This window comes from Aethalodelphis obliquidens, unplaced genomic scaffold (assembly GCF_003676395.1).
Source record: "Aethalodelphis obliquidens isolate GAN/ISIS:26980383/991018 unplaced genomic scaffold, ASM367639v1 scaffold74, whole genome shotgun sequence".
Lineage (NCBI taxonomy): Eukaryota > Metazoa > Chordata > Mammalia > Artiodactyla > Delphinidae > Aethalodelphis > Aethalodelphis obliquidens.
In genome coordinates this window covers 3,663,509-3,684,527 of record NW_020838018.1, presented here as the reverse complement: position 1 = coordinate 3,684,527, position 21,019 = coordinate 3,663,509, and the positions used below count along the sequence as shown (strand labels likewise).

The following is a 21,019-nucleotide window of genomic DNA, read 5'->3' as shown; positions in this document are numbered from 1 at the left end:
ATTATTGGTTGTTGCTAATTCATTTCTGACCTTATTTCCATTTTAAAAAATACTACCGAAATAATATTTTATGTTCTGTAGATATTATTTTCTTTTTAAGAAACAGGAAGTATATGTTAGTAATAACCTGCTGACTCATCTCTCTGCTTCCATTCTTGCCCCACTATATATAGTACATTCCCCACAGTGCAGCCCAAGTAATCTAAAAAATAATCACTTCATTCCCCTACTTCAAATAATTCTCAGAAATAAAGTGTGAATCACTTCATTCCCCTACTTCAAATAATTCTCAGAAATAAAGTGTGAATCACTTCATTGCCCTACTTCAAATAATTCTCAGAAATAAAGTATGATGGGCTGAATAGTGACTCCCAAAGATGTCCATGTCCTAATCCCTGAAACCTGTGTATGTGTGATCTTACAATGCAAAAGGGACATCACAGATATGAATAAATAAAAGATCTTGAAATGAAGAGGTTATCCTGGATTATGTAGTGGGGCCAATATAAAGACAAGGTTCTGTTTAAGAGAGAGGCAGGAGGATTAGAATTTGAGAAGAGAAATGAGGATAGGAAGAAGTTTGCAGGGAAGAGGCCCTGAGCCAAGGAATGTGGACAGCTTCTGGAAGCAGGGAAAGGCAAGGAAACTCATTATCTAGAGCCTCAGGAATACAGCCCTGCCAACCCATTTTAGACTTCTGACCTAGAACTGTAGGATAATTCCACTAAGGTTGTAGTTATTTGTAGGGAAACTGATACCAAATGTATAAGGTCTTGCTGCTCTGGCTGCCTCACCTTCTCCTGTTCCATCTCTCACATTTCTTGCCCTTGTCCATCCCACTTGATCCTGCAGCCCTTGTTCTCTGTTAGACAGTGCTCATTCTCCTCTCAGACTACTCAGTGTTCCCTTTGCTTGGTCTCTGCTCAAATGTCATCTCCTTAGAGAGTTGTTACCTTGTCATTTTAACCAAAACAGGCCTCCTTACTTCTCACCCTCTGTTACTATTTCGTATTTTAGCCTCATCTTTGTACTTCTTAGTTCCTGAATTTATTTTTTACTTGTTTGTCATCAATCTGCTTCTTCTGCAGATAAGCTCATTCCCTGGAATTGGGGCAGGTGCCCATTATCAGAAGAGTGCCTAGTCCATTGACAAATAGTTCATGGGATGAAGAATTGAAAAATTTTGGTTGTTGAGAAAGTAATGTTGGCAAAGATTAAATAAAACAAGCTTATTTTTGGATTCAGTACATATACAGGTGGCTTATAGGATGAAGAGACAGTTGGCCTTGGCTGTTCTCCCTTAGCCCCCCTCTCCAGGCCTGCCCAGTTAGGTCGTGCAGCCTTTGGTGGGGAGGGGGCATTGGAAGGCACTGAAGGCCACAAGAGGTCCTCAGTGTAGAAGGCCCCTCTTCTACAGGGGAGGGGCCAGGGGAGTATAAAATTCGCCCGTGACCCTGGGTCAGGTTCGGTAGAGCACCAGCAGCTAGAAAGGCAGAGCTGGAAATATTAGAAAGAAAACTGAATTTTTATCAGTCTGCTTCTGGCAATTGATATTTAGCAGCACAGTTTGCTTTCTGAGAGGGTCCCTTGGGAGCCAGAGTTAGTCTAGATTAGGGTTAGGGAAACTTTTTCAGTAAAGGGCCAGATATTTTAGGCTTTGTGGACCTCTTACAGTCTTTGTCATACTTTATTTAAAAGAATTAAAAAAAATTTTTTTACAGTGCTTTAGAAAAAAGTAGACTGTTTTTAGCTTGAGAGCCAAGCAACAACTGGGTGCAGAGTGGTCTGCAGGCTGTACTATTCTTACCCCTGGTCCAGACTTGATTCCTTTTTCTCCTCTGCTTGGCTGAGTCCATTTCCTGAGACCTGGCCCCTCACCTGTAGCTGGAGAAGCCAGGCTGAGTTCCGTTGAGCTCCACAGGAAGATGTTAAGATGCCTGACCTGTGGAAGCTGTGTTGTGTCTCTTAACGTACTTTAAAAGTACCTTTTTCTCTTGCGCGATTGATGAATGATCCTGCAGACACTCTGCAACTCACAGTTGTACAAATATTTTGTTCACTGATATCATCATTTAGATGAATGCTAGATTTGAAGGCCACTACCAGTTAGGATTATTTTGAGGTTTAGGGTTCCTGGAAACCTCCTGATTAGAATTTCCATTTGAATAACTTAGGACTTTGGAGGGCAAAATAAGATTTGAGAGATGGAGGTAGTATTTTCGTATTCTCTAAAATAAAAATAAAGCCAACATGATTAACACATTAAGTAACAATATGATTTATTCATTTTAATATCTGTAGTACTATTATAGACTTGTTATCTCTTCCTAACTGTAAACCTCTGGTCATTCTCTTCTTTTGAATTCTATGAAATACTTCTGTAAATTGGTTTTGTTTTTCTACAGATAGGACAGCCTTCACTGGGTGTCTTTCTTAAAGTGTTGTTTTGTTCTAGCAGGCAGTTATTCTCCTGGAGGATCTGCTTGACCCTTTTGAGGCTTGTTTTTAAAGTTTCTGATGTCTTTACTAAATGCCTGGGGTGTTCTGTACATTTTCTTGCTTCTTGCTGGTCATACGTGAACATCAGGAGTTGTTCAGACCACAGCTCCCTGTTGATGTTCTTTCTTTGATAATTACCTATGAAATGATAATTGCCTTAGTTTAAAGCTTAAGGGAACCCCATGCAGATTATTAGCACTCTCTCTGTGAGAGGCTCTCTCCTCTCTGGTTCCCTGTCCTGCAAATTCCAGCCAACCAGCCTCCCCTGCCCTCTCATGTCCGTGTGATACAAGCAAGACCAGTGTTGTTCTGTTTAGATCTCCCTGCCTTGCACCCCAGCCTGTAAAGTGCCTTCAGAAAGAAAGCTGGAACAGTCAGTGGGCTCCCAGATCAGTCTGTCACTACCTGTTGATCAACATCTGAAAGATATTTCATATATATTGAATGAAGAAGGGCTAGTAGTCCAGTGCCACTCACTCCCCATAGTCAGAAATGGAAGTATCCAGTTCCTTTAATGGGGAATGGTATTTAAGAACCAACATCTGGGTGCTAAACATGCTCATTGTTCCTTGGGTGTCTGCTTCTTGGCCCTTTTACTGGGCAGAACTAAGAAATATGTAGATAAATAAATTAGATTTTTTATATATATACACACATACTTATGTCAAGGTCTGTATTTATATATTGAAAGCCATGAGTTCATACTGATAACTCCATTTCCAGTTCACCACAGGATTCATTCTCATTCTTTCCTATTCTCTATATGTATCATATACAGTATATTTACTCAATTGCTCAGTCCTATTGTAATGCAGAAAATAGTTTCAAAATTGCTGATCCATACCACTGTGATAAACACACTTTCTAACTAGAGTTTGTTAGAGTATTTATGTCTTTAGACTGAGGGTATAGAGTAAAAATACTGTGTTGAAAAGTTATTTACGTTATTTCCCCTTCAGTTAATTATGTTTGATTCATATGAAGTAAAATTAGATTTCCTCACTCTTGTTTGAGTATTTGAAGTATCAATACAATTTCAAAAGTCAAAACTATTCATGGAAGTATCACTACTCACTTCCTCCCTCTAATCCCTTCCAATTCCCACCCTTGAGGGTGTTAATGAATCTCATTAGTTTCTAGTTTATCCATTATGTTTCTTTTTGCAAAATTAATTTAAGGATGTACTTGTTTACCTGTTTCCATTCTTGTACAAGTAGGATTCTATATGTACTCTTTTGCACTTACTTTTTTTCAGTTAACAGTATATCCTAGAAATCATTCCATATTAGTTCGTAGAAGTGTCATGATAGCTAGAAGTGGGTTAATGAGACTTTCTCAAGATGGAGATACTCTCCCAGTTTGCTTGCTGATGAAACTGATCCTGATCCTGTTGAGAGGGAGAAATGACATGACTTTAGAAGAGAAGCCTTCAAGGACTTCCCTGGTGGTCCAGTGGTTAAGACTCTGTGCTTCCACTGTAGGGGGCGCGGGTTCCATCCCTGGTGGGGGAGGTAAGATCCCACATGCCATGCGGCACAGCTTTAAAAAAAAAAAAAAGAAGTCTTTAAGCAAGCCAGGGGTCCTGGGATGCTGGGCAGAATGGAGGTTTGGGGTTTTGGTTGATGAAAACCAACCAAATGCTTCACTGTGAGGAAGAATGAAGCCCTGTTTATTAGAGCCTTGAATTCTGATAAAATCCTTTTCTTTAAATGGGGAATTGCTATAAATGACTTTGAGGAAAGTTTGCTATATAGATTTTAAAAAACTAAATTTTTTTTAGAGCAGTTTTGGGTTCACAGCAAAATTGAGGGGAAAGTACAGAGATTTCCAATATACCCCCTGCCTCCACTTATGAATAGCCTCTCTCATTAGCAACATCCTCCACCTGAGTGGTACATTTGTTACAATTGATTAACTTACATGGTTATAAGTGAGTAACTTTACACAAGGGTTCACTCTTGGTGTTGTGCATTCTATGGGCTTAGACAGATGTAAAATGAAATGTATCCACCATTATATTATTATACTTAGTATTTTCACTGCCCTAAAAGTCCTCTGTGCTCTGCCTATTCATCCCTTTCACCCTCACAACCGCTGATCTCTTTACTGTCTTCATGCTTTTACCTTTTCCAGAGTGTCCTATAGCTGTTATCATACAGTATGCAGCTTTTTCAGATTGTCTTCTTTCACTTAGTACTATTCATTGACATTTTCTTCATGTCGTTTCATGCCTTGATAGCTCATTTCTTTTTATTGCTGAATAATATTCCACTGTATAGACGTATCACAATTTGTTTATCCATTTACCTACTGAAGGACACCTGGTTTGCTTCCAAGTGTTGGTGATTGTGAATAAAGCTACTGTACACAACTGTGTGCAGATTTTTAACTGGACATAGTTTTCAACTCCTTTGGGTAACTGCCAAGGAGCATGATTGCTGGATTGTATGGTAAGAGTCTGTTTAGTTTTATAAGAATTTTCCAAACTGTCTTCCAAAGTGGCTGTACCATTTTGCCTTCCTACTGTCAATGAAAGAATTTCTGTTGCTCTACATCCTCACCAACATTTGGTGTTGTCAGTATTCCAGATTTTGGCTCTTCTAATGAGTGTGTAGTGGTATCTCTGTTGTTTTAATTTGCATTTCTATGATGACATATATGTGGAGCATCTTGTCATAGGCTTATTTACCATGTACATATCTTCTTTGGTGAGGTGTCAGGTTTTTGGCTCAGTTTTTAAATGAATTTTTTTTTCTTATTGTTGAGTTTTAAGAGTTCTTTGTATATTTTAGATAATATTCCTTTATCAGATGTGTCTTTTGCAAATAGTTTGTCACAGTCTGTTGCTTGTCTTCTCATTCTCTTGACTTTGTTTTTTGCATAGCATAAATTTTTCGTTTTAATGAAGTCCAGCTTATCCATTATTTCTTTCAAGGATTGTGCCTTTGATGTCACATCTGTACATTGAATTTATAGATCAAATTGGGGAGAACTGACATTTTAACCATACTGAGTCATCCTATCCATGAACATGGAATATCTCTCTGCTTATTTAGTTCTTCTTTGATTTTTTTTCATAAGTGTTGTAGTTTTCCTTGTGTGGATCTTGTACATATTTTGTTAGATTTATATCTAAGTGTTTCATTTTTTGAGATGCTGATGTAAGCATTTTTAATTTCAAATTTCACCTGTTTATTGTTGATATATAGAAAAGCAGTTGATTTTTATATATTAACTCTGAATTCTGCAGCCTTGGTATAATTGCTTATTAGTTCCAGGAATTTTTTTGTTGATTATTTTGGATTTTCTATGTAGTAGACAATCGTATCATCTGAACAATGACAGTTTTATGTCTTCCTTCCCAGTCTGTATTACCTTTTACTTCCTTTTCCTGCCTTATTGCATTAATAAGGACTTGCAGTATGACATTGAAAAGGAGTGCCTTTTACCTGATCGTAGTGCAGAAATTTCTAGTGTCTCATCTTTAATTATGATGTTAGCTGTAGGTGTTTAATAAATATTCTTTATCAAGTTGAGGAAGTTCCCTTGTATTCCTAGTTTATTGAGATTGGGTATCATGAATGGGTACTAAATTTTGTCAGATGCTTTTCTTGCATTTATTAATATGATCATGTAATTTTCTTTTAAGCCTGCTGATGTAATGGATTCTTTTAATTGATTTTTGAGTGCTGAGCAGCTTAGTATATCTGGGGTAAATCCCACTTAGTTGTGTTGTTTAATTCTTTTTATACACTGTTGGTGTCAATTTGCTAATGCTTTGTTGAGGATGTTTGCATCTGTGTTCATGAGAGATATGGGTGTGTAGTTTTCTTGTAATGTCCTGGTTTTGGTATTAAGGTGTTGCTGGTCTCATAGAATGAGTTAGGAAGTATTCCTTATGCTTCTGTACTCTGAAAGAGATGTAGAAAATTGGAATACAGTTAACCCTTGAACAACACGGGTTTGAACTGTACAGATCCACTTATACACAGATATTTTTCAGTAGTAAATAGTAAAGCCCTATGTGGTCCGTGGTTGGTTGAATCCATGGATGCATAGGAACTGTGGGTCCAGAGGGCTGACTATAAATTATACACAGATTAACCTCTGTGTTGTTCAAGGGTCAACTGTATTTCTTCCTAAAATTTTTGGTAGAAATTTACCACTGAACCCTTCTGGACCTGGTGCTTTCTGTTTTGGAAGGTTATTTATTGATTCAATTTTTGAAATAGACATAGTCACATTCAGATTATCTGTTTCTTCTTGTGTGAGTTTGGGCAGTTTGCATCTTTAAAGGAATTGGTTCATTTCATATAGGTTATCAAATTTGTGGGCATAGAATTGTTCATAGTATTCTTTTTTTTTCTTTTTTTCTTTTTTTTTTTTGCGGTATGCGGGCCTCTCACTGTTGTGGCCTCTCCCATTGCAGAGCACAGGCTCCGGACACACAGGCTCAGCGGCCATGGGTCACGGGCCTAGCCGCTCCGTGGCATGTGGGAAGAGCATGTGGGATCTTCCCGGACCGGGGCACAAACCCGTGTCCCCTGCATCGGCAGGCGGACTCTCAACCACTGCACCACCAGGGAAGCCCCATAGTATTCTTTTTCGTTATTCTTTTAACATCTGTGGGATCTGTAGCAGTGTCACCTCTTTCATTTCTGATACTAAAAATCATTTGTGTCCTCTTTCCTTTTTCCTTCATAAGTATGGCTAGAAGCTTATTTATTATATTGATCTTAAGGAACCAGCTTTTTTTGTTGTTGATTTTCTCTGTTTTTGTTTTCAATTTCATAATTTCTGTTTTATTATTATTTCTTTCTTCTGCTTACTTTGGATTTGATTTGCACTTTTTCTAGTGTATTGATTTTAGATATTCTTTCATAACATATGCATTCAGTGGTGTATAAATTTTCCTTTAAGCACTGCTTTTTCTGTATACCACAGATTTCGATAAATTGTGTTTTCATTTTCTTCAAAATATTTTAAAATTTCTCTTGAGATTTCTTTTATTTATTCATTTATTTTTATTGAATGAAATGTTTTTTAAAATTCTATAGTGCTTGAGATTTCTTCTTTGACTCGTATTATTTAGAAGTGTGTTGTTTAATCTCTGAGTGTTTTGGGATTTTCCAGTTATTTTTCTGTTCTTGATTCCTTGTTGAATTCTCTTGTGGACTGAGAGTAGACATTGTATGATTTCTTTTCTTTAAAATTTGTTAAGGTGTGCTTTATGGCCCCAAATGGGGCCTATCTTGGTGAATGTTCCATGTGAGCTTCAGAAGAATGTGTATCCTGCTGTTGTTGGATGAAGTAGGCTATAAATGTCAGTTATATCCAGTTGATTGATGGTGTTGTTGAGTTCAGTTACGTCTGTACTGGTTTTCTGCTTACTGGATCTGTCCGTTTCTGATAGAGATATATTGAAATTTTAATTATGGTAATGGATTCTTCTGTTTTTCCTTTCAGTTCTATCAGTTTTTGCCTCACGTAGTTTGATGCTTGGCTGTTATATGTGTTAAGGATTGGTATGTGTTCTGGGAGATTTGACCCCTTTATCATTATGTAATGTCCTTCTTTATTGCTGATAGCTTTCTTGGCTTTGAAGTATGTGTATCTGAAATTAATATAGCTATTCTTGCTTTCTTTTGATTAGTGTTAGCATGGTATGTTTTTCTCTATCCATTTACTTTTAATTTATATGTGTGTTTATATTTAAAGTGGATTTCTTGTAGTCATATGTAGTTCAGTGGTTTTTTTTTTTTATCAGCTCTGACAATCTCTGTATTGTCAGAGCTGCATTTAGACATTGATATTCAGAGTGATCATTGATATAGTTGAATTAATATCTACCATATTAGTTACTGTTTTCTATTTGTTGCCCTTGTTCTTTGTTCCTTTTTATTTCTTCTCTTTTTTGCCTTTTGTGGTTTTCAAAAGGCATTGGAGCATTTTATGTAATTCCATTTTCTCTCATTTCTTAGCATGTCAGTTATATTTCCTTTTTTTTTATTGTTGCTCTAGAGTTTGCAATATACATTTATGGTTAATCTAAGTCCACTTTAGAATAATACTGCTTTATGGGTAGTGTGATACGTTATAATAACAAAATAATCCTAATTCTTCCCCTCCATCCTTTACAATAGCTATTAATTGTTTCTTTTATATATGTTTATACACATATAGGCACACATACTCATATATATGTAAGATATATCCATAGGTAAACATAATCAAATACTATTACTATTTTGAACACATTGTTACCTGTTAGGTCAATTAAGGATAAGAAAAGTAAAAGTTTTTATTTTACCTTCACTTATTCTTCTTTGATGCACTTTCTTTATGTAGATTCAAGTTTCTGACTATATAATTTTCCTTCCCTCTAAATATTTTTTAAAATATTTCTTGCAAGGCAGGTCTGTTGGCAACACATTTCCTCAGTTTTTGTTTATCTGATAAAGTTTGTTTTTTATAAATGTATTTATTTTATTTTATTTTTGGCTGCGTTGGGTCTTTGTTGCTGTGCGTGGGCTTTCTCTAGTTGCAGCAAGTGGGGGCTACTCTTTGTTGTGGTGCGTGGGCTTCTTATTGCAGTGGCTTCTTTTGTTGCGGAGCACTGGCTCTAGGCACGCGAGCTCAGTAGTTGTGGCTCATGGGCTCTAGACAGGCACAGGCTTAGTAGTTGTGGCACATGGGCTTAGTTGCTCCGTGGCATGTGGGATCTTCCTGGACCAGGGCTCGAACCTGTGTCCCCTCCATTGGCAGGCAGATTCTTAACCAGTGCGCCACCAGGGAAGCACCTCTGATAAAGTTTTTATTTCTCCTTCACTTTTGAAGGATAATTTCACAGGTACAGAATTCTAGGTTTGGTATTCTTTTTCTCTCAACACTTTAAATATTTCACTCCACTCCTTGCTTGCATGGTTTCTGAGGAGATTCCAGATGTAATTCTTACCTTTGTTCTTTTATAGGTAAGATGTATTTTTCCTCTGGCTTCTTTCAGAATTTATGTTTGACTTTTGGTAGTTTGAAAATATGCCTAGGTAGTTTCTTTTTTATTTGTTGGTTGCTTGGTTTTTGCATTGGTGTTCTTGGTGTTCTCTGCCTGTTTTTCACTGAGCTTTCTGGATCTGTGGTTTGGTGTCTGACATAAATATGGGGAACTTCTCAGTCATTATTGTTCCAGATGTTTCTTAGGTTTCTTTTTCCCTTTTTTCTCCTTTTGGTATTCCCATTATGCACATATTATACCTTTTGTAGTTGTCCCTCAGTCCTTTGATGTTGGTGTTTTTGTTTTTTGTTTTTCAGTCTTTGTTTCCTTTTTCATCTTTGGAATCTATTGTGACATCCTCAAGCTCAGAGATTGGTTGCTCAGCTCTGTCCTGTCTACTGAGAAGATCATCAAAGCCAGTGTTCATTTCTTTTGCAAAGTTTTTGATCTCTAGCATCTCTTTTCTTTCTTAGGGTTTCCATCTCTGCTTGCATTGCCCATCTGTTCTTGCATGCTGTCTGCTTTATTCATTGGAGCCCTTGCATGCTGTCTGCTTTATTCATTATAGCCCTTAACAATTTGTTTCAGATTCCTGGTTTATAATTCCAACATGTCTGCTACGTCTGGTTCTGGTGCTTGGTCTGTCTCTTTAAATTGTGTTTTTGTGATTTGGTATGCCTTTTAATATTTTCTTGATAGCCTGACATGATGTACTGGGTAAAGGCTGTGAATAGGCCTGTAGTAATGCAGTAAGGTGCTGGGGGGAGGGGAAGTGTTCTATTGTGCTATGATTAGTTTCAGGCTTTTAGTGAGCCTATGCCTCTGTGAACTTCACAAGTGTTTCTCAGGGTTTTTTTGCCCCCTTAGGTGGGACTGGATGACTAGAGTGGGCTGGAGTTTGGTGTTTCCCTTCCTCCAGGTCAGTTAGGCTTTGGTTCATCAGTTTTCCCTGAAGGCAGGCCTTGTTAAGAATAGAGTGCTCTGGTATTTCAAAATGGTTCCTTTGCCCCTTCCTCTGTTAGAAGGAGGAGGGGATTTTTCTCCAGTATTTATTTTGAGAAGCTGGTTAGGCTCTTGGAGGTAAACCTCAGAAAACTGTGGGGTACCCCTAGAGTTTTTAACCCTCAGAGTTGTTCCTACTGAGACTCCAGCAGTTCATCAGTTGCAGTTCAGGTTTTCTGACCCTGGCACTGGTTTCCACTCATCCTGAGTCTCTGCTCTGGTATGTTGTGATTCTCTGTATCTGTCTGTTTGTTTCTTCAGTCTTGGGAGCAGTGGTTTGCCCTGTGTCCTCCTCACCTCTCTTTCAGATCCTAGAAGAGTTGTTGATTCAGTCTATTCAGCTTTTTACTTGTTGTTAGGACAGAGTGACAACTTCTAAGCTCCTTGTATGTGGAACCAGAAACTGTTAAGTCCCTGTAACTTTTTATAGATTGAAATTTTATGTTTAATTGGATAAAAGGTGGTTTCAGATCCAGGATGAAGAAATCTAAGCTAAAAGTACTTGAGAATTTAGTGTTGCTATTAAAGTTTTAGAAGCTATGAAGGTAGTCATAACAAGAAGATTATGTTCCTGAACCTGATTTGGTTCTCTCCCACGCTAAACCTTGGCTAGAAATTCCATGTAATAATTAGGGCTAACCAGTGCCCTCATCAATCAGTCCCATTCCTTGAGAACAGATGTAGAGTGAATCTGACCCATTTGTTATCATTTGTAATATATCATCTAGTAGATAATAAGCATCAGATGGGAATCTCTCAGCTTCAGGTTACAGAAAAATTGATTCAAGTTGACTTAAACTACAAGGTAGTTAGGATTGCTCTAATTCAGTGATTCTGGGCTGTTACGAAATTCCTTTGGCTTCACTGTCTTCTATATGCCACCTTCATCCAGCTTGGTAGCCTGAAGCTTCAGTAGTTCAGGGCCTCCTATCCATGTATGACGATGTTGAAATGAAGAGAAGAGAACACTTTTGCCCAAATCCAAGCTGGAACCCTCAGATTGATCTTGATTTGACCTCTCAGAGGAAGAAACTATGCTGATGTGCTATGGGAATGGATTTAACTTCTTTCAAAGTACATGGAATGTGGGGGGTGGGGACGGTAGAGGCAGACAACAAAAATAAGGCCACCTTTAGGAGGTGGGAGGAGGGCGGTAGATGCTAAGTAGACAGCCAATATTCATGAGTTTTAAAATTCCTACTATAAATTGTCTTCATTAGGGCCAGCTATAAAGAAAACACATGGATTTCTTTCATTTATTCATTTATTTATTCATCATATTTCTTGGAGGAGAGCCTGTCATGGGCTAGGGACTATTCTAGGATCTGGGAATACAGCAGTAAGTAAGACAGCAATCACCTGCTCTTGTGAAGCCTCCATAGGCATGGGGGTAGGGGAGGCAGTGAAAAAAAAATTAACGTAAATGTGTACTGTGTCAGATGAATGCTCTGAATACAAATAAAACTGGGCAAGAAGAATGAGTTCTTGTGGCTGGCATAGAGGGTTGCTGTTTCATATATGGTGAAGAGGGAAAACCTCTCTGAGAAGGAGATAAATAAGTAGAGTCCTGGAAGAAGTGAACTAGTCCTGAAGAAGTTCACTGGAAGAAGTAAACTTTCCTTGTGGATACCTGGGGAAGAGTGTTTTAGGCAGAGAGGTAAGCAAGAACGGAGCCTGCTCTAGTAGGTCTGTGTCTTTATTCCCATCTTACCGCTAGGTTCTTCATGACATTTTTTTTTTTCTTAGATTCCATATATATGTATTAGCATACGGTATTCGTTTTTCTCCTGACTTACTTCACTCTATATGACAGACTCTAGGACTATCCACCTCACTACAATAGATAGCTAGTGGGAAGCAGCCGCATAGCACAGGGAGATCAGCTAGGTGGTTTGTGACCACCTAGAGGGGTGGGATAGGGAGGGAGACGCAAGAGGGAAGAGATATGGGAACATATGTATATGTATAACTGATTCCCTTTGTTATAAAGCAGAAACTAACACACCATTGTAAAGCAATTATACTCCAATAAAGATGTTAAAAAATAAAAAATAAAATAAAAAAAGAATGGAGCCTGGAGGCAACATCACACTTTGCAAGATAATGGGAGAGCAAGAAGGTTAGTGTCTCTGGAGCCCAGTGGACAAGATGAGTTCTAGGAGGTGATGTCACAGAAGTAGTAGGAGTCCAAGTGACATAGAATTTTCACTTCTACTTTGAGTGAAAAGAGAATCTGGGGTGTTTTAAGCTAAGGAGTGACCTGAAAAGACTTAAATTTTAAAAGGCTTGCTCTGGCTGTGTGTCAAGAATAGACTGTTCCAGAACTTCTGTCTTTGATCCCCTGCAGGTAAGATCATACTTGGACCAGTGTAGTAGTGGAGGTGGTGAAAAATTATTGGATTCTACATGTATTTTGAAGGTGGAGACATGGATTTACTGATGAAAAGGAAGGGGTATGAGGGAGAAGAATAATGGTTGATTCTGTTTTGATCAGAACATTGAAAGGATGGGGTTCGCATTAACTGAGGCGTGGAAGAATGCAAGAGGAGCATATTCTGGGGAGGAAATTTAATAGTTGGGGGAGGGGAGGGTTTATTGTGTTTATAAGATGCATATTAGACGTTCAACTGGATATGTCTAATAGGCAGCTGAATTTAGGAGTCTGTAGTTAGTTCAGGGTAGAGGTCTGGGCGTGAGGTAAAAATTTTGACATTGGTATACAGGTGGTATTTAAACTTCTGAGTAAATGAAATAAGAACAAGTAAAACAGTCAATCCAGAAGATGGTTAAAAAATAGGGAGGGAGATGGAGGGAGAAAAAAAAGAACTAATGGGCTAAATATCCTAAAATGTAATTGTAGAAATAAATTCAAATTTATTACCTATCATAGTGAATGTAAGTGTACTAAATTCTTGAATTAGAACACAAGCAACGGCTGGCTTAAGAAAAGTTATCACTAAGCTGCTTGTAAGAAACACCTAAAGCATAAGGACATTGAAAGTTGAAGAGTAGAAAAAGATATACCAGTCTAATACTGACTAAAAGAAAGCTGGTATAACTATATTGATATCAAATGAAATAGACTTTAAAACAAATTTTTATTAGAGATAGTAATTATTAGAGTTAAAGAAGGTCACTACGTAATCATAAAAGATTCAATTTCCCTTGTAGATATGTTGATTCTCAACTTTTTTGCTGTTAGAAACAGCCTCAAAATATACAGTGCAAAAATTGATATCACCCTAAGGAAAAATGGACAAATCCACCACCATAATGGGAATTTTTAGCACTTTTCTTAGTTGATGATAGATTAAACAAGGAAAAAGTAAGTCTATAGGAGATTTGAATATGTCAGTTAGTAAACTTAACCCTTATATCGTCAGAGTCCCCTGGACCCAGATTTAATTTACTAGTTTCTTTTTTGAACAATTTTGCTTGTATGGATTGATGTTTTATGGCTTTCATTCTTTCTTAGAGGTCTTCTGAAGAACAGAAAATTTAAAAAAGAAAATTAAAACTCCTTTTCTCTTGCAGTTACTGTATGGGTTCATTGGAGCTTTTTATGAATCTAAGATGCTGTGGGTTCTTATCTCATATCACTGTATCTTTATATTGGTAATTTCATCATCCTAAGAATGATTTTTATCATTACTCTTTAATTATTCCCAACTATGCTATGAAAAACTAAAATAAGAAAATGGAAGAAAGATGGAATTGTCTAGAAAGATGTTGTAGAGGTCAAATCATTGCTATTGCATTATCTTTTTTTTTTTTATTGCATTGCCTCAAGAGTTGCACATATTTTAAGAAAATATAACTGAAGTCTGGAGGTACCATCTTTGTAGTCATTCTTTTAGTTATCACTGAACACAGCTGAGAATTTAGAATTTTTCATTTTCTACACATAATGGTACAAGAGTAGAAAAGTTGACAGAGGAAGACATTTCACAGTTATTAGATGGGTAAAATAATGGTCAAAAGAGACAGCAGACTGTAGGCCCTAATCATGATGGCGAACTTGATCTTATGAGTGAAATCTTAGACTGTGAGTCATCAGATGACAATATCCTAGATTAATTTTCTTGAACTCAAGAATTGATGAGTGAGCAGTATATTTCTGTGGTTTCTATAAAGGAAGTATGGAATCTGCATCCAGTTAGTCATTAGGTAGGAAGGACTTCACCATGCAGTATTTTGTGACAAGAAGTTGGACTATTCAGTTTTTCCAAAAGGATATGTGACATATTCTTGCATTTCATATGATGATGTACATGAGCATTTACTTGATACAGCTTGTAATTGAAGAGTGTTGAAGGCAGGTGTGTACACAGAGGTGACAGGAAGGGACTCTATGGTTTAGAAAAGAAAACAAATCATTGATCATTCTGATGGATATTTATAAATCTAAAAATGAATATTTACAATCAGGGAACAATGAATATGGCTGTCCTCAACAAGTTTATGGGCCATCCAAATTTTCAAAAGCACAGCATGTCTACAATGCAAGTTCAAGAAGAAGCAGAAGTAATGATCATTTAGTAGAGCTATATTTGAAATCTGGAATCAGATTTTATAAAACTGTGTGTCCCAGGTTCATGTGTGTCAGTTGATGACCAGTTTCATTCAAATGATATAACCCTTTTCATATGTGTTCGTGTGTGTATGTGATATATGTAAGTATGTGAGTGCATATATGCATACACTATGCATTTGTAGGTATGTATATGTGTAATACACATATATGCACATACCAGGAAAATATAAAAATATATGGATTTTATGTATTTAAATTTTGACTGAAATTTCCAACTAATTTGATTTTTTATTATCCTTTTATTTTTCTGTAAATTATTTATAAAATGACCTAAATTTTAAATAAAATATTAATACAAAGAGTCTATCAGCCCAGCTGATAAAGGGTGTTGATTATTTTTCCTGGCCTGCTGAGGGTTAATGTAATGTACCTGTGTGGATCATTGCCCTCAGCAGTTGATGACTGTGCATCTCTTTTAAGCACATGTGGAATATTCATGAAAATTAACCATCTGCTTGGCTGTAAAACCTGCACAGATTTCAAAGGCTGAATTCTGTGACTACAGGCAGATAAGATACAAGTCATTTACAAAAGGTAATTAGAAAAAGTCCCCTACGTGGGGAATTTAAAATAACTTCTAAATAACTTACAGCTCAACAAAGGAATCTTAATGGAAATTAGAACATATTCAGAACTAAATTCTAACAAAATACTTTAAAAGTTGTATAATATAGTTTAGATTGTACTTTAAGAAAGAATAAATGCTCAAGATGAATAAACTAAGAATCCAATTTTTAAAAATGATAGAAGTGACTACAGAATAAACCCAGATAGGGTAGAAGGAAAGAACTGAAGATGAACATAAACTTATGACTTGGAAAAATACACAGTAAGTAATAGGATAATAAAGTCCAAAGTTGGTTCCTCAAAAGTCAAATAGCCAAATTTCTGACAAGATTTATCAAGGGTGAGGGAATAACTAAACAATATTCAAATTGAAAAAGGATCTCATAGGTATAAACTTTACAGAGATTAATCTGGTAAGATAATATTAAGAATAACTGATAACAGTGAATTTGAAATTTTAAGTGGAATAGGTAAATTATTAGAAAATAAAACTTAACCAAAACTGACTTAAATAGAAAACCTGACTGGTCCCATAACAATGAAAACACTTGGTCTCCATGACTGCAGAGGAACATTCTATCCAGACATTTCATGGAACAGGTAATTCCAGCACCTGTACTCCGAGGGAAATGACTTAAAGCAATTATCCCCCAGACTGAGGTTGGGTTCTCCTCTAGGCATTCAGGAGATACAGATTGTTTAAAAGGGACCTAGCTGATAACTTATATGTACTTTTTTGTAGAACTTTTCAGGCTGATCTGCAGGTTAAGTTACTCTTTACCATCTTCTCTTTCATAGTTGCTCTTCTTGCACTTTACAGTAGTCAATCCTGATTTTGCCTTTTTTTGCTTCCTTGACCCAGGGATGAAGAAAGGTCTGAATTGCTCTAAAAGGGGTATTTTAAAATACTAATGTTGAGAATTTTAACTAGGATCCTATTCTTATTCTGGCAGTTTCCAATTCATTGCTTTCAGCTTAATTTAAGGACAGTAAAGTTTTTATGGAATTTTTAAATGCTTCTTGATTACTATGTGATTTTTCAAGAGCTGGCTTTAAAGGAGTTGAAAGAATTGGGTGACATTGCTGAAGTATTCTAGCAATAAATGATTTTCATGCATAGATATATGAAATAATGGAAGAAGGGGAGGTCGTCTTATCTATCTCATTGAGATACTTTTCCCAAAAAAGTTTACTTTTAATGTCTAGTTGTTATCAGATTTATAATATATTTAATCAATTTTATGCTAATAATGCTTGTAATTAAAAGTTAGTCCAGAGGAAAACTTCTAAACTTAGTGCTTCATGGTTACAGGGAATTTAATAAAAATTAATTCAGTTTATACAATATATATGTTTTGTTGCAAAGAAATGTGACAGTGGTCAAAAGAAGAATTTTAAGCATAAAAGCTGATTGCATCAGAAAAAAATTGCAACAAAGTGTTGTAGAAATACAACACTTCATAAAGTTGTTCATAAAGAAAATAAATGACATAGTATTTCTTATCGTTAAGCAAGGATTTGTTTCTTGTTTTAGACATGAATGATTTTGAGAGTCAAGTCGCTGGTATGTAGATTCCACTGGATGCATTGACAATGATATATATCAGTTGTATTTTAAGGTGCCAGTGTTTATAGTGCACGGCAATCCTTGCAACTATTTAAATTATGAAAAATTTTAGATGTCAATATAAAACTGTTCAAGGGAATGCATCATTTTTCAAAATTCTTTTCAGCTGTAATGGGAACAAAAAATGTTGAAGACCACTGACTTGGAGCATTAGCTCTCAAGAGGGATGGTAACACTCATTGGGGAAGATATTAGAATTTAGGGGGACATTTTTGCTTGTCACAATGACTGAGAGGCTTTACTATCATTTGGTTACCGGGGGCCAATAAAGCTAGGTATCCTGCAGTGTACAACAAAGAATATTATCATTGTTTTACATAACTTTTCTACTCACTGGACTAGTCCGCGACAAACATAAGTAGGTAGAAATTTACTACATAGTAATCCTAAAGCATATTCAAAAGAAGGAATTTATAAAAAAAGGTCCAAGTATTTTAGGAGAGGACCATTTTAGTGGGCAATATTTAAATGAACTATATTCTCATAGAATTGTTAAATGGTTATTAACTCCATGCATTGTCTACTTGGGGTATTATGTTTCTGATTACTACATATTTAGTTGAAAAGAGTTTGCGGTAGATACTGCAAAAGCAATACAAGTAATTAAAAATATGTAACTTAGAACCAAATATTAAATTATCAGGAATATATGGACTACAGAGATCTTACTGAATTTTATTATACTTTCTCAGTAAGACCAGTGTGATCATACTATTTAATATTGTAACGTGGTTCACAACTTTACTTCCCTCTGCACTCTAGAGTCACACTTTCCTGTTATTTTTACTCCCAAACATTTATCACTTTTTATCTTGGTTATTTATTATATTTATTTTTTAGTATCTTTTTGTCCCCCTTGTTTAGAGACATAGTGTAAGAGGAGAGGGTGGGAGACAGAAAGACAGCCCTTTTGAGGAGTTTGGCTTTAAAAAAAGAGGAGAGAAATTGGTGGTAGCTGGCGCAGGTAATGTGTATGAAGTCAGGAATTTTTTTTGTCATTTTTTTCCTTTTGTTTTTTGGGCAGGAAAGTTGGATTTATTGGTGGGCATGAGTAAGGAAGGGAAAGCACCACGGCTTTCATGAGTGCAGGGTCTGCCTTTTGTCCAAGGGGCCCACGATTAGGGATGTATTTGACCCGTAGTCATCCAGGATGATCCACTTTTCTGCCACCATGTCTTCAGATTCATCCACTTGGAGATGTGGATCTTCTGGGGCCCAGAAACTTGAACTTGGCCCTGTGTGGGCCTTAATCACTTGCTCCTTGTTCTGCAGTTTGGTGTGGATGGACGTGATGACTTGGCCAGTGTGGACCCTGGCCACTGCGTGCTGGGGCTTTCCAAAGGCACCCTGTATACCTGTCTGGAGCCTAGATTGGGCAGAGCATGATGTCAGACATGAATGTCCACTGGTAAGGGCTGTCTCGAAGGTCCTTTAGGGCAACTCATATAAGCAACAGGCTGCATGCACTACCAAGGAAGCAGCTTTTTTTTTTTTTTTTGTTAGTGCCTTAGTTATCTGTTTTTTTGTTTTTTTTTTTTTAACATCTTTATTGGAGTATAATTGCTTTACAATGGTGTGTGTGTGGCTGCTTTTTGCAGCCATTGCACACCAGGCCTCCACAGAGAAAAGAGGCCTGATTAGCTGCAGAAGGAATTTTTTTTAACGTAAATTTTTAAATTGAATTATAATATACATAGGGAAAATTGTACAAACTGTAAGTTAAATTTCTGCAAAATGAACTCACCTGTGCAATCACCACCCAAATTAAGAAATGAACACTACCATTACCAGCACACCATAATTCATCCGTTATGCTTCTTCCTGTCATTAACCATCTCTCACCCGAAAGATAGTGGAGGTTTTTCTGATTTTTATTACCAAATACTAATTTTGCCTGTTTTCAAACTTTATGTAACTGGAATTATCCAGCATGTATCTTTCAAGGTTGACTTCTTCTCAACACGTTTGTGGGATTCAGTATGTACTGTTCGTCTAGGAATAGTTATATTCATATTTGTGGGAATATTTCACAATTTATTCATTTTGCTGTTGATGAATGTTTGGGGTGTTGCTGGTTTCAGCTATTCTGAATAATGCTTCTGTGAATATGCTTATACGTGTCCTTTAGTGTACATATCATGTGTTTCTGTTGGATGTGTATACTTGGGATGGTGATTTTTTTTTTACCAGTTTTACTCCCAGCAGCATTAAATCAAAGTTCTCATTGCTCTATACCTTCACCAACACTTTAGCACTGTACTGCTTATAAAACTATCTGTGGTGTTTTTTTTTTTTTTTTTATTTGCGGTACGCGGGCCTCTCACTGTTGTGGCCTCTCCCGTTGCGGAGCACAGGCTCCGGACACGCAGGCCCAGCGACCATGGCTCACGGGACCAGCCGCTCCGCGGCATGTGGGATCTTCCCAGACCGGGGCACGAACCCGTGTCCCCTGCATCGGCAGGCGGACTCTCAACCACTGCGCCACCAGGGAAGCCCCAACTATCTGTGTTTGTAATCGGTGTTTCCTTGATGATTAGTCATGTTGTGTTCCTTTTCATCTCTTTATTAGCCAGTGTTATATTCTCTTTCGTGAATTATCTGTATGAATCTTTTGCCTATATTTTATAGTTGGGTTATTTATATTTTTCTTCCTGATTTATAGTCCTTTACATGCACAGGACACATGTATTTAAGATACCATTTCCCACTCTTTTACTTGCATATTCACTCGCTTAATGATGTCCTTTGATGAACAGAAGTTTTTAATTTTAAAGAACTCTAGTGTTTTCCTTTTAAAAGTGTTGGAAAAACCTTTTAAAAATCTTTGTCTATACCAAAATCTTAAAGATATCTTTGGATATTTTCATTTAGAAGTTATTTGTTTTATCTTTCAGATTTAGGCTGTAATGCACTGATTTGTGTGTGTATATGATATGAAGGGTCAAGAATTGTTTTTCCCCATATGAACCTTCAGTGGTCCCAGCTCCATTTATTGGAATGTTCCAGCAGTGCCATCTTTGTCATAAATCAAGCAGGTCTTTTCTGGACTTGCTATTCTGTTCCATTGCTCTGTTTCTCTATCTTTGAGCCAGTGTCCCATTTTCTTAATTACTGTAGCTTTATAATACATCTTATTTTAATATAAATTCTCCAGCTTTTTCTTCTTCAAGATTATCTTGACTATTATTGGGCTTTTGCCTATCCACTTTGTCAATTGCTAAAAAGCATTGGGATTTTGATTGGAACCACACCGAATCTATTAATTTGGAGAGAATTTACATCTTTTAGTATGGAATCTTCTAACACATGAAATGATATATTCCTCCATTTATTTAGGACTTTAATTTAGATTTTGTAGGTTTTTAGTGTCAAGATTTTGTACATCTTTTATTAGATTTATTCCTTGGCTCTTTGATCTTTGAATGTTAATATAAATGGTATCTTTTTAAAATTTCACAAATTTCTTTTGCTAGTACATAGAAAGTTGATTTTTTAATATTGAACCTGTATCCAGCAACCTTACTAAATTCACTTATTTTTATGGTTTGTAAATTCGTTTGGATATTCCTCATGTATAATTAAGTCATCTGCTAATTATGCAGTTTTATTTTTTCCTTCTGTTCCTTGTAATTAAAAAAATTTTCTTATTACACAGACTAGTACATCTGTTCCCATCTGTAGAAGTGATAAAGAATACCTTTTCTCATTCTTGGTCTCTGAGAGGAAGTAATTGACCATT

General features: G+C 36.5%; 1 protein-coding gene and 2 pseudogenes across 2 annotated transcripts in view; 1 reads left to right on the top strand and 2 right to left on the bottom strand.

The window, feature by feature from the left end:
• The window catches only part of AUH (AU RNA binding methylglutaconyl-CoA hydratase), a 162,225-nt gene that overhangs the window by 30,443 nt on the left and 110,763 nt on the right, over nucleotides 1-21,019 (top strand). The window lies entirely within an intron of this gene.
• LOC113612320 (uncharacterized) lies at nucleotides 18,694-18,783 on the bottom strand (annotated as a pseudogene).
• LOC113612321 (uncharacterized) lies at nucleotides 18,839-18,927 on the bottom strand (annotated as a pseudogene).